Source organism: Thermobia domestica, chromosome 1 (genome assembly GCF_964235325.1).
Source record: "Thermobia domestica chromosome 1, izTheDome1.hap1.1, whole genome shotgun sequence".
NCBI lineage: Eukaryota > Metazoa > Arthropoda > Insecta > Zygentoma > Lepismatidae > Thermobia > Thermobia domestica.
Window position 1 is genome coordinate 290,992,842 of NC_137454.1, and position 14,131 is coordinate 291,006,972.

At 34.6% G+C, this 14,131-nt stretch overlaps 1 protein-coding gene across 2 annotated transcripts in view; it reads left to right on the forward strand.

Annotated features, from left to right (window-relative positions):
• Nucleotides 1–14,131, forward strand: part of LOC145661357 (carboxypeptidase E-like) — a 262,276-nt gene that overhangs the window by 144,523 nt on the left and 103,622 nt on the right. The window lies entirely within an intron of this gene.

Consider the following 14,131-nt stretch of genomic DNA (forward strand, 5'->3'; position numbering starts at 1 on the left):
TTTGGAAACAATACGATAGATTTTTTTTTAAATAGCAGTAGGTTATTAATGATTAAGGATTTAGATTTCTGCGCTCTCGGCATCTAAGGCCATTTAGCCCATCACTTTTGAGGGATAACGTCCCTCGGCGAGCACTCTATCCGGGAAAAGGGAAGGAAGGAAGCGGCCTGGAACCTCTAAGTTAGGTACCATCCCGGCATTTGCCTGGTGTGAATGAGGAAAACCCCATTCAGGGTGGCTGGTCTGAAAAAGCGTTTTACACTTTTTCGACCGAGTATCCCCAGCGGGAATCGAACCCGGGACCGCTCTCACCGGAAACAATTTAGGCTCTAGCAGTTATTATAAACACTTTTTTTCTGCATTGTGCTTAGATACGTATACTAAAACGCGGCATTGAAACTTTGCTCGGAAACTAAACAAAACGGACATTTTTAAATATAAATATCTGAAAAAGTTTCCAATGTAAGACTCCATATCGTTTATTACAAAATATTTTGTCATTATTTCATTGTTTTATGGCACATATTGTCAGTGTGAGGAATGTATATCTTAGATCCTCTTTAATTTGTTTATAAAGTTGAGTCACCTTATACAAATGAACACATGAAATTTATTTGCTTCCACTCCACAGACCGCATTCTTATCTTATTTCCGCAGACAAATATAAAACTATTTTACTAAGAAGGGGGCAGAAATAAATAATAGAGATTTTAATTACATTTCTAAATTAAAAAGTGAATAATGAGTTCAAATATTTCATGAAATTACTCCCTATATAATTTTATTAATCGTCTTTGGAGTATTGATTTCCTTTCTCAATTCCTGTATTGCCTCTCATAAATTGAACTAACCAAATATGAGAAGCAGACGTCTGTTAATGCATTAGTTTTGTTGATTTCCCTTGTGTAGACTAATTGTCAATTGTCATTAGTTTTCACGACACAACTCTCGCTTTGTCTCTGTGTCATTTAAGTAACTAATTGGTATTGACCTATTTTTGCTTATGAAATTACTAAACTACGTTACAGGAGATAAATCTTGTTATGTAGTTATTTAGTTGTGAATGAAATACATACCAAATGAACATCGGAAAGACAAATATTGGCTGTAAACATATATTTAGGAAACGATAATATTCATAATGTATCTGATTATCTCTATAACCTACAATATTTCCCCTATTATTGTATGGAATCTCTGTTTTTGGGATAAAAATATAATTGAAATTCAAAAGTGTGAACCACAGCCAGGGAGGGCAATGACCACCCACGACCGGTATTGAGGTAATATTTTTATGTTGCCGTGTTCGAACATCGTTGCCTGTAAAAGTACGATAACTCAGGAAATGTTGTCTGATTTCCCTTTATAACTGTAAAGTGTTAGATTAAAATTGTTTCTAGAACCCCCTTTCTAGAACCAAGGCTACATTAAGTCTGGTATTTCTGGTATTTAATATACGTGGTTTGCTATATTACGTATACATTTTCGTGAGCCAAGGGGGAAGGTTTGGGCCCCATCCTGCCCCCTCCTTTGGGTGACCATGGATGTGAGCCTGCAGTGTGACGTGAAATTCATACTATCATTTGTCCTCCCATTAAGTATCAAACTATAGCCTATGAAATGTATCGATTTCTTTTTAGTTCGACATCCTTTTCAGCGCTATCAGTTCTTCATTGATGTGCCAGGAAAAAGAACTACATTGTTGGCTGTAACTATGTTCAATGTAACTTTGAGAAATGAGAACACGAGAATGACTATTTCATTCTTTAGAACATAGTCAGTGCTGTTATTCTAATTTTTAACAACCGATTTATTATATATATATATATATATATATATATATATATATATATATATATATATATATATATATATATATATATATATATATATATATATATATATACTAGCAGCGTTCACCCCGCTTCGCTGCGGTCACCCCGGAACGCAATAAACTTTGTTACTTAGATAATTTTTACTTTTTCGCTTTCAAATTGCAGTAAATGTTAACATTATAGCGCCTGTCATTTATGTTAACCCGCCGAGTGACACGGTCATGCGGGTTGCATATAAATACGTTTATTTTTACCTATGATGAACTAATAACAAAGGATTTGTACGTATGGACACTTGAATGGTCAATTATCTCAAGACACTGGTAATTAAAAATTAAAGTGATATGATAAAAACCATCTAGGGTCCAAATCCTAATAACCCCCCAAAAATAAAAGAAATTGGTTCAGCCGTATTAGCGTGATGAGCTAACAAAGGATTTGTGCGTTCTCTTTTATATAATATATATATATATATATATATATATATATATATATATATATATATATATATATATATATATATATATATATATACTTTCCCTTTCGATAAACCCTTTCGATGACCATAGTATCCAATACTAAGGTACTTCCGATGTGCCTTATTTTGTTCATCTCCGTTGTTCTGTATGTGTGATAGAGGCTTCCAAACTTTGGATGTTTGTAATATTATAATATCCTTAGTTTGCAACACTGAATATTAAGTGTGGTATTTTACGATTAGCTTTATCAGGTTGATTTGAAATATGTGATAATTTGACGTATTGACATTTGAAGAAATATAGCTTTATACTGGGATGGAAAACACTGTTCACTGGGTGGTGCTGTTTAATATGTAAAACGATGTCTCCTTCCTTGAAGTTGCTTCGTTCAAAGTTTCGCTTTTCTCCCTCTTCTGGTTGCTCCGTTATCACAAATATTCCAGAGCAAATGATATAGATAGATATAACTCTCTTAGGAAACAAACAATACAAGGTAGGCCTAGACAAAAGGAAAATTTTTATTGAATACCACAAGTGACAAGTAGGGACTTATACAGCGTCCTAATACAAGGTGATGTGACGAAATTAGGTAGCACTGCGAATATCTTGGAAACGAATTATCCAAGATAGATGGTTGTCAAAAACTATTGGAAAGACCTTAATCCAGCAATGGATCAACATTGTTCATAATGGTATGTATGCGTTTCAAATATAAATTACGATCACAACTAATTCGGTGATTCCACTTCTCGATATTTGAGATTAAAAAATAAACGCACAGTTCTAATAGATCATATGTTTACCCTATAGCTATAAGAAATTTTAAAGAATATAAACTAAAATTTACTGTTCTTGGATGTAACTGGGTAAAACTTACGGTTAAACGGTTCTGCGAACTGAAAATATTTTAACAACCGGTTCTAGCGAACCGTTGCGAACCAGCTGAATAGCACCACTGCATACTATTGGCTAAAAACAAAACCTTCATTATAATCATAAGACAGTCATTGGCTGATATGCTTGTTGCGGTTCCGTTCAAGTTCTTTAAATTATACGTTTATCTTTTTATAAAAACGTTCCATGTATTTATAAATTTTCGTTCATCACACACCTTTTAAAAAATGAACGAAGAAGCTTTAATGCTTCAATTAAAAAAAAAAGAGCCGATTTTCATGTGCTATGTTGTATGTGAATATTTTCCATCTTCCTCAATACAATTTCCTGTAATGTATGTTCATTGAACTACCACTAATGTATTACCTGCACGAATTTCCGTAGATAAAACACACAATAAAATCTCGTTTCATCTTTTCTTCATTTTTCGGAAGCGTTTCCGAATCCCTGTTGTTTCAAAGAACAGAAGCTTTGTTCTTCATGTTATTTCCGTTGTTAACAGTCAGAAGGACTGTCAGGGGATTTTAGGAAATCGACAAAGGAAATAAAAACAAGAAAAACTCCTTCCGAGAAAACGAATGAGGGATCTTCTGTTTTCATTTGTTTTCAGTTGAGATTGAGAACTTTCCACACGAAATGTAATTCCGTTTCTTGTTTCTTTCTTCTTTTTGTGTTTAGCCATAAAGAAAAAAAACTGTTGGGAAACCAACATCTGAAGTCCAAAGTAAATATTTTCAACAAAGGAATTTTCACGTTGAAGAATGCCTGTAATGGCAATAAGTATACTTTGAAAATTATGTTCGTGCTTAGAGTTTTTCATTGGTTTTGTGTTACTGAGATGGTTTGATTTATATTGTTTATACAATAAAATAATCTCGAAAATTATTTAAATGAAGTGTGTCAAATTTATGTAAAACTTTTAATAATTTATGATCAATTTCAGCCTAGTCGATGTTCTCAAACTTCTGTTCGTCACGTGCTGACATTGGTCTATTCAATGAGAACAGATACAGTACCACTGAAAAGCTTTCGAACACTCCTGGTTTGAGTGGGCATTTACTGTAGATCTATTATTTTAGCACAAAAACTTCCCGTCGTGTCAGAGATACTAAAGTATAAAATTTGGTGATAGTTGGATGGGGGATCTGAGAGTTATTGCAGATGATACATCTAACTACTGTATAATTCTCAAAATGTACTCACTCAAATCTGGGGTGTTCGAAAAACTAGTGAGTAGTAGTTTACAAACAGGTACAAACAGAACAATAAATACATGCACTGAAATTCCGATCAATACCAAAATACAGATCAAAATTAAGCACTGAACTATACTGAAATACTGAATCATATCGAAATACCGAAGAATAATGAAATACGAGAGAAACTCTATGCTCAGCATACTATTCGATTCGAACTCTCCGGGGACGCGGTGGCTCAGTGGTAGAGCGTTCCCCTCCGGTGCTTGTCCCTGGTTCTATTCCAGCTCGCGCCGTGTGGACTTTGTGGTGGACAAACACCGTGCTCGTGGGTTGTCCCGTTTCCTCCCACTTTCTTCATTCCACCATTTCATTCATTTATGATCATCATCGTCTCCTTTAGCCTAACCGGCATAACCGTGGGACGTAAAACAAAGATTTCATTTCATTTTCGAACTCTCTCCTTACTTATCGAGCATAATATTGGATCAGCCTTTTATGATATACTAAAATAAGCTAACATACTTAACTAAAGTTCAGGGAATTTTAAGGGGATTTAATTACGGTGTTGTGAAATCCTACCCTCTACCTTATTAACCTAGAGCCGAATTACCACACTCTGACGCCTCATGCTATTTTTCTGAACCGCCCTCTAAAATAGATATATATTTTCAAGTATGTTTCTGTTTACGAAATTTGGAAATGTTTCTGTTGTCCAACTTTTAATACATAAATGAAGTTGTATATTTTTATAGAGCATTTTCATCTCGAGAAAGGAAAAATACTATATTATAATGCAGAAACGCTCACATGGGATATTTCTAGTAATAAATTTGTATGATTTTTAATATATAGCAGGGGTGCCCACAAGGGGGGGCTATGACGCAAAGTGCGTCATTGAAATATTTGGGGTGGGGGGTAAAAATCTGTATAAATATGTTTGAGGGAGTGTAAAAATTAATCGAAAAAAATATTTTTTCATGGAAGAACACCTACTGGTAGACAATTGGGGGGGTGCGTCATGGACATAAGGGGGGGTGGGCACCACTGTATATACTGCGAAGGAGAAGGAGCCAAATGCCCTAGGCTCCAGCCTTTTCAGCTCAGGCGCTAATCCCGGCCTGCACTCATCTTCATTATCAGAACACCAGAGCATGAATAAAAGGACACAATTTTCTGAGAATGACGTTGAGTGTGATAACAAAGGGATCATGAGATAACATGAGGGTGCATTTAGGAAAATGAGTTTGAACGAAGTTGATTATTGTTTACAAATAGTGACGTAGCAGATTGAAGGTTTTTGTTCTAGATTTCATCTGCCCTAGATTTCTGCTATAAATGTCTTCTCATATAGGCCTATTTGATATATCATATTTATGTATTATATATATATATATATATATATATATATATATATATATATATATATATATATATATATATATATATATATATATATATATATATATATATATATATATATATAATCTGAAGGACACAAATGGTCAATTTCATGAAGCTGAGCGGACTTCAATCCATTCTCATTATTAGTGAGGTGATGACAATGAATACAATGGTGCAATGAAGAAAGTGAAAGAAAACTGTAAAATCCGAGGAAACCAACGCAGACAGTGTTTGTCCATCACAAAATCCAGGTAACGTGAGTGGGAATCGTACCAGGGACGTCACACTCCCGAGGTAATCGCTCTATCACTGAGCCACGCGTCACCAAATTATAATGCATTCTTTGCTATGACAATTAATTATTATACTTCCAAACTACAGTATCTTATGTATAACTGTCGAAAATCTTACAGAATGGCTATGTCTGTCAGTTCGTTTTTCGACAGGTGTCAGTAAAAACGGTAAGAGATATCGAGACGAGTTTTTTTTTTAAATCGATTTAGCGTTCGAAGAATAGATTCCATCTCCGTTAATCTTCTATTCAAATCAGAAGTGGTAGAAACCAAATTTCCAAATCACCATAGAACACAAACAATAATACTGTAGAAAGCGACAAACTGTTTATGGAATCGATTCGGCGTCTAAAAAATAAACCAGCTGCACCCTTAACACTACTACGACAATAAGAAGAGACAAACGTTTTTTTTTCTATGGATTTAGTCTCCAAAGAATAATGTTGATGGTAGTTTTATTTCTCAACTGGAACCGATAGTAGTAAGAACCTAAATCTTTCTGTTCAACATTGATTTCTATATAGCAATTTGTAAGACTTGTCTAGGAATTGTTTTTGATATGGATTCAGTATTAAATGTTCGATCTTTCATATTATACTCTTATTGTAGCCGGAAGATTAATATTATTGATAAATATGTTTCAAAATTAAATTCGCATAGTTTGGAAGTCTACTGTGGTTTCACGACTGCGAAACAAAACTCATGTTTTAAATTGTTATTAATGGTAAGTTCTCCTTCAAGGTTAGCGTTCTTAAAGAAATTATTATGGTACAATTGAAGTTTGATTGTCCCATTTTCAATAAAATATTATGCCTTTAAAAAAACTCTCACGGCGTATCCAAAGACCTAAACTCACTCTATCTACATCCCTGTTCCACCCACAACTAAGTTTTATCATGCCCAAGGAGCTAAATGTTCACGGGAAAAAATAAAAATGTGAGGAGGGTGGAATTTATTGGACATTATTCGCTAGAGAACGTAGCCTACGCAGCAGTGACATGTAATCTCAATTTAATTTACATTAGCTTTGTGGGAAGATGCGTTTAGCCTTCTCTGCGAGGGTCTCTCCCCGACATCAAGCAAATAATCTCTTCTTTTACGTGCTAGGCCGAATAGGTTTTCCACATAACCGACAACCAACTATCTCACTGAAGCTTTCTGGGAGACGTTCATGTACCACTCTGAATTAGACTCGGGCTTGATCCGGTTGCATTTAAAAGATATCCCGAGTTCTGCTTGAGCTGAGGATCGAAATGTTATCTTAAGAAAATCCTGAGATACTACATTTCTGGAATATGTGTATTTTAATCAAAGTAGTATGATAAAAGCAGACTTAACTACGTTCAAAAATACATCTCAGACGGTTTTTAACATTTTTCCGTGATGATGTTTAGACATATTTCCCTGATGATTTTTTTTTCCGTTGATTTCACTTTTGTGGGTCTATAGATGAATGTTTAATATGCATATCCAAAGAACACTCTTGTGTTTAAAAGAAAACAAAACAGCATAACCATACGTATTACTGTAGTACATGAATGAGTTATTTTCATGACTAATTGAGGTAAAGTATTTAAACGGGTATATCTATTTACGTATGCCCCGTGAGAAAACATAAAATAGTAGCTTAAATCTACTGACTGTACTACATTTACAAAAATAATATAAATATTAAATTTCTTATTTAGTAACGTAGCAGCTTCATTGGCGTTTAATTTGAGTGATACAAATCGATTCGAATACAAACGGATAGATCTTATTGAGCTAAAAAAAAAAAAATGATAGCCTGGGTGTACAAACTCATGCGTAGTTTTCGAGAAAATGAATAATAACGAATTTCTCTGTGAACCTAAAAATTGATGCTGTCCAAGAATCATGTCACTTACTGAGATGAAACAAATATTAAAATATATCTTCATTAAGCTCTTTATTAGGATAATATCAGGATGACACTGCATGGTGTGATTAATGAGAAATACCCAAAAATCATTAACTCTTCCACTTTAATTTCTGTTTAACTAAAATACTGTCGAAGATAATACATGTACCAATCCATAGACCACATCGAATTTAACAAAATGACCTATTTGGTGTCATATTCTCATGCGTAGTCTTCGAGCAAATCGAAAAGATTTGTGTATATACTTCTAATAGTGATATACATACTGTATTCAAAAAGTATCGAATCTTTGGTTGACAAAAATACATTTATTGATTTCAAAAATCCGAAACATTAATTCCCTTCAAAGTAGTCTTCTTGGTAATACATACACACACTTTTCCCAGAGTTCCCACCATTGCTGGAAACATTTCTGGAACGCATTTTTTGGAATGGTGAGCAACCATGCCGTCGTATTCCGCATGATGTTTTCTTTTGACTCAAATCGGATCCCTTTTTAGTGATATTTTCAGCTTGAGAATTAATCAAAAGTCACACGGAGCCATGTCGGGTGAATAGGGAGCCTAACGACACACAGAATGTTGTGTCTGGAGATGAAAGCCTGTGGACACTCTCATCATGCCCAAATTCTCATTCCAAATTGAATGTACCGATCCGATTGAATAATTTCCACTTGGGCATCGCCAAGCTTTCGGTAAAATTTGATGCAATATTGCTGCTCAAATTTTTCTGTCATTTTCCAAAAGAAAAAAAAAGAAAAAGAAAAAGAAATCCAACTAGACGTCTTCACTCATTGGCCGACTGCCAACGACTGACACTTTCTGTTGAGAGGAAAAAAATCACAACTGCGCATGAGTGTTCCCTCTACATCTACTCTGAAGAAAGTCTCCCGCGCTCCATTGGTTTATACGGGAGAAAATAAGGTTCGGTACTTTTTCAACATACCTCGCATCTAACAATGACGTTCATACTACTTGTTCAATTTGGATGTAAACATGCTAATTTTGGTGTTTTCACTTTTTTATTTTTTATTTATTTATTTATTGTTTTGCCCTTTCGTTTGCTAACAGCATCTCTGTCCATGTTAGAACTTGTTTTTAACATCATTGTTTATTCCAATAATTCTGAATTTCTCCCTCTTGTGCTGGTCAAAATTAACTTTAGTGTCAGTGGCTGCGATTTAATTGGTTCTACCTAAATACTATCTTCTTAGTACAGAAGCACTTTACAAAATGCTTTCACTCTTCGTTGTCTGATAATTTGATTTCGTTCCCACTCACCATCAGATGTTATGTTGTCATGGAGACACATCGACCACTTACTGAGATCTTTTCAATAGATTGTGATGCAACCTACTGTGCAGTTGAATTAATTTCTCTAGAAAATATTTGTCGTTGAAGAGCTGCTTACAACATGCCTTTACATTTGTGAATCTAATGGAAACGAATTCATTACAAAACAGAAAAAGAACAAAAGTAAATCTGATACTGTTAGTGCCTAGAATTTTCTATTAACCGTTAAGAGAACAGTACTTGTTCATTCCTCCTCTTCGTTACAACTTGAAAATAATGGAAAAGTATAACACAATATTCTAAGAATTTCAGCAGCAGTTTAGTGCCCTTAAGACATCGTTTTTGTTTTAGTAGTTTGTGTTCTAGTCAATTATGGGAATTTCAATTTCTATGTGGCGGCCTAATACTTGTTACACTCATTCGCATCCTTCTAGATAGTGCAGACTGAAATCAAGCTATAAATGTGGTTTATTTTTTCCTTGTTTTGAAAGGAGAGAAACCCAGATTTCTTTTCATTCTACTACATCATGTGTAACAATCCAAACCTGCGTCTTATCCCAACTGCAGCTAAGCGCATGACCAATGTTCTTACATGAATTATTTTGCTTATTCCTATTTTCGTAATTTATTAAACACATCTCATGCTATGTGTTTATCATGCATTAAATCTTTAAAATATTCAGCATATCAAATCAAATAATTTTGCTTATTATACCCCATGTTGGTTAAAATTGAAAATATGGTGCGTGGACAAGTCTCATTTCAATAAATTCATAAATGCGTAAAATCTCCCTTTTCTTAAACTTGTATTTATCAATATTTGACTTCTTTTTACGTTATTAAATACTTCAAATGCTCATGCACATTTAAAATACTTATGAACTCTACCAAAACATATCGTCAACACACGTGTGCTAAGCCATGTGCATATATATATATACTTAGTATTCTGGACATTCTCCATAAGATTTATTTTCAGTTTAGTGTGTCAGTTTAGTCAGCAATGAAGCTATATTAGACTTGGACCTATAGCTTAATATGGGATCCGAACCACATGAGCGGAGTGCATATGTTTATTGACCCAGCCTCAATCATAAATAATGTACTCTTAAAGTAAGTGAAAAAGGAAGCCGGGAAAACTCCAACCCAGACTTGTTCCAGAATCATAACTAAAAGAAAAATATTGCTTTTCCAAAAAAGTAAGACAGGAAACATTGCTGGTTGAAAATGTTATTGTAAAACAAACGATGTTTGTTTTGTTATTTAGAAATTGTTTCGAAAGATGCAAGGGCCAGAGGAAAAACGACTAAATTTATTAGGGAAAGGAAGATCTTTCGCATAGAATTCTTGGCCATACTACTGACCCTGCATGCTTATTAAAGGTTTTCTAGTATTTCCACCAGAAAGCAGTTTATTGCAAGCAGAAAAAAAGAATTTCAAGTCCAGCTTGAAGCTGTTCTGTTTTATGGTTCACCAGGTCTAGATTCATGATAGATACACTTGTGGCGAAAAGACTTTTCTTTCTGCTGTAATATATCGCAGAACCGACAATTATAATTCCTGTCCGTTATGAAGAGGTTAATGAAACGTTTGAGAAAAAAGACTGTCCACGTCCGTATCTGAGAGTGTCCGTAAAAGAGAGTTTTCTTCCGTAAGAGAACATATATTTTTGCCGGGACAAAAAAACTATCCGTATTATAGAAGTGTCCGTTATTGAGAGGTGTTCATTAAGGGAGGTTTCACTGTATTATTAAACACTGAGCATTTTGACAAAACACTGGACAATCATGACTTTTTATGAAATTCTTCGGGATAAGTTCACATTAGTTGTCTGCCGTGTAATCCTGCGAACACTAATTTCTGATAAAAATTTGCTTTTAACTGCTGGATCAGTAGAAGGTATAAATTGAAGACTTCTTTTCGAACTGCAGAAAGCATTTTCTGTACTAAATACGTTTGATCTGTAAATAGTTTCTGGTCATTGTGGAAAGATAACTAAAACGTTGGTGGAAAAAGAAATGTATCTGATAGTCTCCGTGAAAAGGAGGTTTCTATCTCATGATAATACATATATTTTTGCCTGGACAGAAGGTTCGTCCGTAGGCCTATTATGCAGGTGTCTACTGATGAGAGATGTCACTGTATTATAATTAACAGAGGTTTCACTGTATTACAATTAATTGATAGCTTATCTTTACCCCACTACTTAAAGAACTGTACTGAAAATGAAAAAAATTAAATATTTGAGTTTTACGTCCCACGATTATACCGGCTAAGCTAAAGGAGACGATGAGGATGAGAAATGAATGAAATGGTGAATGAAGAAATTGGAAGGAAACGGGAGAACCCCGAAAAACCCATGCACACGGTTCATTTGGCTCATTCGGTTCATTCGTGAGCAGGGATCGAACCAAGGACCCCATGCACCAGAGGTGAACGCTCTACCACTGAGCCAATGCAGCCACACACACCCCAAAAAAACTCCTGAATCATCATAAATTTGCTTAGAACAAAACTGTTCTATTTTGTCTCTATTTCAGTCATCTGCTGTTCTTTCTTTATTACACCATATTCTATAATAATATTTTCATGGTTTTCCTTTGATCTAATCTCTGGAGTTGATTTAGAAAAATTTCTATGTGCAGTTCGCGGCTTAGAAATCGTTACAAAAATTTTAAGTCCAAATTAATAACAAATTCTTGCAATGTTTGTTTATGCATTCAAAAATACATGTCTCGATCGATTAGTTATTTCTTGTATTCAATCCAACTCACTCCCACCTCCACCTCTCCTTGTCTAAAGCAGTATGTGTGACGTAATACACTCTTTCCATTCAGACGGAGAAACAGGAACGAGGTTTACAAGGTTTATAGCTCTAAACCAGTCTCTTCCATACGTTTGTTTTGAAATGTCTTTCTAGAGCTTGAATTAAAAAAAAACGATACAAAATGTTCCCATAGCTTTATGAATGCCTTTATTTCCATTCTTTCCCTTCTTCAAAACTGCAAGCTAGAAAGAAGCTCCTTGTGAAATATATGGAAACTGTCAATCACAGCAGTAGGTTTTGTGCTTTGCAAAGTCTGTATTAAAGAGGCAAAGCTGTAAAAACTAGTGACAGAAATGAATGTTATTCAATTATTAATTTCATTTCTTGTCAGTAATTGCAAGTAAATGTTCCAGAAACGTCATTTATGCAGGACAGGACAGTGTAATTCCCTCCTCCCTTGAGCTTTATAAATACATATTGTTTGATCTAATGTATAGTAATACAATAATTTAAAAAAAGTGAAACTCTCATCTCGGCGGAAAATCTCCCCCTGGTAAAATTCTAAAATGACACTTCTTTTAACTACAAAACTATAGAGTAACAATAGCACATTGCTAAAGCGCTTACATTTCGTTTCAAGAGTCGAAGGTATGATCCCAAGTAATATGAGTTCATAGCGGAAGACATTGAGAGAGAGAGATTCAAATATGGAGACAGAGAGGGATGAATTACATATGAAAGTTTGGAATTGGAAAAAAAAATATCGGACAGGATCCATATTATGACGAAAATTGTGATTTTGTGAAACAGATGAAACAAAGGTTCCGAACTGCAAGGATCACATAAGGCAGTTGTGGAATTAAGTTGGAGAATTCTTTTTAGAGCATCAGATGATTGTGAAGGAAGAGAAAAATCTTAAGATCTATGGAATTAAGAATTCAAAAAATCTTGAGCTTCCGGGACGGGTTTCGAACTACGAACCTTTTACCTATCAAACCATGACTTCATCCATTCAGCCACGGAGCCTCTTTGCAGTAATTCATATAGTTAAGTTACAGGTTGCATAATGAACTTCCCCTTGTTCAGGAACATGTTTTAAGGCAGTAAAAGTTTGTTACTACTACGTTAATTGAGTTGATGAAGTAGTGCCAAATATTCAGTCATAAATCACCTTGTGGGAAGCTCTAGTGGAAAACGAAAAAGTCCTCGTAACATGTTAGAGCAGCGTTTCCCAACCTTTTTCAACTTGCGGCACACTACAGGTGTAACTTGAATTCTCGCGGCACACTCATAGATATTATTATTATTATTTGTAAATATAAAATATAGTGGTATTTTTTCTTTGATTACTGATCTCCTTCTCACAGAGAAGAAAGCTCGATCAGTGATTTCCCCCCGTGGTAAATTATTATGCTTATTTTTTCATTCTAATTTAAAAATAGAAAACAAGTGCAATAAGATATGGGACCAAGCAAGGGCGCCCATGTTGTGGTTTCCAAGGGGGGGCAAGTATAAGCGACGTTTCAAGAATAGTTTCAAATTTTGCTGTAACTAACGTAAAAGTTCTATTGGATTTTCGGTATTCTGAAGTACAATTTCCTCTAGGGGATCGAGCTCCCCATCTTACCCCCCTGATGGGCGTCCTTGGGACCAAGGCTTTTAAAAATACACTTTTTCTTGAAAAGTGTATCCAACCTTTCACTAAGAAGGAAGATCACTAAATAACGAATGAACAAACAAATATCTTTTACTTTTAAAACACAAATGTACGTAATTGTATGCATGTTTGTTTTGTCAAAAGGACTGAATGTATTTTAAAATTTCAAGTTACGAAATAGTCTGCAACAATAAAGAAGCAATAATGGTCATAACACTGATAACATATACTATTTTCAACATTAAAAATGTACAGAAAAATAACAGTATGAAACTCAAAATTGTAGATTCATATTAGAGGTTCAAGTTAATGTTAGATACAAATATACATTTTTCCCTATGTCTTGCAATTTGATTGCTATAGAATTAATAATTTAATTTCGATTTCCTCGCGGCACACTAGCGGCCCATTCGC